The following is a 2,650-nucleotide window of genomic DNA, read 5'->3' as shown; positions in this document are numbered from 1 at the left end:
GCCCGGGACACAAGATTAGTGTTTTTGCCTGCCGTAAAATGGAAGATTTGGAAAAAGACAACACAACTCATAAGAGGAAAAAGTTTCAGGCATACAGCCTTGAAGTAAAAAACGAAGCCATCAAATATGCAGAATTACATGGCAACCGACCAGCATCACGTTTTTTCCGAGTGCATGAAAAAAGGATACGGGAGTGGAGATCTAAAAAGAATGAAATTGAAGCCTTGGTTGTGACTAAAAGTGGAAAGCAAAGAAAAAAATTGACTGGAGGTGGCAGAAAGCCTATGAGCACAGAACTCGAAGAACTCTTGCTTGAATGGATTAGCAGTAGACAAGCTGAAGGGCTTCAAGTGTCCTGTAAACTTATCATGCAGCAAGCAGAAACTATTTATCGTGATATAAGAGGATGCAGTGAAGCAGGTGATAAAGATTTCAAAGCGTCAAGAGGTTGGCTGACCCGGTTTATGGAGCGAAATAGTTTATCTTTGTGAATGAATACCTTCATTACTTGTTGCACAAGGGTACATCTAATGCATTCAGCCACCAAATGTGAGCTGGAACCAATCATTGAAAGCTTGGTGTGCCGAAAAATACAATGAATACAGATGGGCAGAGTTGGTATCCACAAGGAAACGGAAGTCCAAAATTCAAAAGAACTGCCTAGAAGAACTATTGTGCAGTAATATGGATTCTGGAAGTTTGCAATGAATTACCAACAGATGTTATTAAAAATATTTCTCAAGTTGTGCTTTAAATCTTCCAGTGGAAGTGAAGATATTCCAGTTAGATTTTGATTTCAGTTAATTTCTAATTTCAACTATGGTAGTTAATATTTTTCTTACTACACTGTAGTTGATTTTATTAACCTATCTTATTTTTTGATTACTAAGTTAAGAGACCTTGATGGCTATAAATATTTTTTTTTTTTTGGGGGGGGGGAGGGAAAGTCTCAAAAAAAACGCGAGAGAATAAATATTTGTATTCTGTCCTGAACACCCCTAGTGTGCATAATCCAGTTTCTGTTCTGTTAAATATAAAATAAGAGGAACAGGGGGCCACTTTCTCTGGGTTCCTGATCCTAGCATCATGTGGGTTGTGTTTGTTGTTGGTTCTCCACAAAAACCAACACGTCCTTCCAATTCAATTAGGGAACAGTGAGTGAAGAGCCACTCTGTGGAAATGCCACTGCAAATTCCCATTTATTTATTTATTTATTTTATGTATTTCTGGTATACTGTAAAATTCCAGTTATAAGCACCCCCCCCCCCCCTGTTATAGACCCATCTACCTGTAAACAAAAAAATAGATCAGATACTAAGCCCCCTGGATAAGTGCCTCTCTGCTGGATGATTACAGAACTGAACAGGGCTAAATGTTGCTATATTATGCATTTTTGACTTAAAAACTTATTTCGATCAACATTCCAGTTCCTCGTCTCGAAACGTTTTTTTTATTCCGCTTATAAGCCCTCCCGGGTATTAGCCCCTCTGCTTAGTTTTATAAGCCCAGGACTTATAACCCGAATTTTACGATATACTTATTTACATAAGTAAAACTTCTTGAAGATGCATGGATGAGTGCACTGACAGTCTGGGGCCTTCCATCACTATAATAAATTGTTTCAACACAGAAATATACAGATGGGCGATGCCAATATTAGCCTATCTGAAATCGGTTTTACTTTGACACTTGGGCAAAAAGACATGTGATCACACCCCTTCCAATGAGCATGTGTTTGCCTGGCAAATCCCTGTTTTTAAGTAGTTATTCATGCATGGATTTTTAAACAATGGAAATTGCTTAATATTCCAAAAAACAAAAATATAGACCAAATTGGCTATTTTTGTAGGTGGACCCTGTTGCTCTGTTGTTTTAATGAAGAGCGAATAGCTGCAACATTGACACAAGCACAAGAAGGGGAGCAGGACCATGTGTCTATTGTGTGCAAGATGCTCATTCTTGCATCTTATTAGAATAATACGGTCCACCTCTAAAATGTCCGGTCCCACAGCCATTACCACTTTCTATTCTTTAAATATTCATTCCTTGATGTTTCCAATTAAAGGGGGAATTCCCTACTAATTTTTTATTGCTCTAGAAGGAGTGTGACCACGTTTCTTATTGTGTGTAAGAGTCAAAGTTGATCAAGTAATATTTCCACCTGAATCTCTAAGTATTAAAAACAATGGGTGTCCACGTTGAAAATGGCCAGTTTGGGCTCTTTTTTTCCCTTTCATTTTCATATTCATGCTTTAATAGTAACTCTAATAGGGGGACTTGTGGGGCAAATGGGTGTGCACTAGAAGGGTTTGACCAAGCCTGTTACATGTAAAGTGTCAATGTCACACCTCTTTCCTTTGAAATAAAATATTACAAACGTAGTAAATGGCGTGCATACTTTCATAGCCTGATGCAAAATGCGAGAGAAAGTGTGGGGAAATTCCAAAGTTATAGTCTGACCCGAGCCACAGGCAAGTATTCACACAAGTACTTGTCATGTGCTTACAATAGACACACCGTCACTACCCCTCCTATGCCCACTGAGGCCCTCAAAAATTCCCTTTTGCTGGGAGATAATAATGAACATAAATTTTTGAGTCAACTCTCTCTTATCGGGCCCCCCTATAAGACAGACATCTCTGCAAGATGG

This window comes from Oculina patagonica, chromosome 11 (genome assembly GCF_052425735.1).
Source record: "Oculina patagonica isolate OP01 chromosome 11, crgOcupat, whole genome shotgun sequence".
In the NCBI taxonomy this organism is placed as follows: Eukaryota; Metazoa; Cnidaria; class Anthozoa; order Scleractinia; family Oculinidae; genus Oculina; species Oculina patagonica.
Note: the sequence above shows the minus strand (reverse complement) of the source record.